The sequence below is a fragment of the Octopus bimaculoides genome, chromosome 19 (assembly GCF_001194135.2).
Source record: "Octopus bimaculoides isolate UCB-OBI-ISO-001 chromosome 19, ASM119413v2, whole genome shotgun sequence".
NCBI lineage: Eukaryota > Metazoa > Mollusca > Cephalopoda > Octopoda > Octopodidae > Octopus > Octopus bimaculoides.
The window spans coordinates 36,713,037-36,713,627 of record NC_068999.1 but is presented as its reverse complement, the minus strand read 5'-3'; the positions used below and the strand labels follow the sequence as shown (position 1 = coordinate 36,713,627).

Below are 591 nucleotides of genomic sequence, written 5' to 3'. Positions count from 1 at the left end.
ATATATATATATATATATATATATATATATATATTTATTTATTTATCAGTGTGTGTGTGTGTTTGTCTGTGTGTGTATGTATATATGTACATATATTTATCTGTATTTTTTGATTCTGCTTTATCTGAAATATACATACATACATACATACATATATATATACATATATGTATATGTGTGTGTGCGACATTTATACGTGAACGATATTTATATGTGTACTATATTTATATATTTATATATATGTGCACAATGTTTGTACGATACATATAGAGATACATTTCTATATATAATATTGTTTTGATTTATGTTTTTATGTGCCTGATTATGTACATAGAAGGATTATTTCGTAATCTTTCTCATGGTTTTATATGCATTCCATGTGGTATTTTTGATCAATTGATTTCATAATTCGTACCATTTTATTGTCTTGTTTTCAGTATTCACCATAAAGATATAATTCTTGTGCATTATTTCTTGGTTTCCTCCGCCTCTCGCTCTCTTGGTACATACATACAAATATACATACATACATACGTACGTACATACATACATACATACATACACACATACACACATACACACATACACACA

The 591-nt window shown here is 26.1% G+C and overlaps 1 protein-coding gene across 1 annotated transcript in view; it reads left to right on the top strand.

Moving 5' to 3' along the window:
- Positions 1 to 591, top strand: part of LOC106879959 (uncharacterized) — a 16,146-nt gene that overhangs the window by 13,960 nt on the left and 1,595 nt on the right. The gene's annotated exons all lie outside the window — the stretch shown is intronic.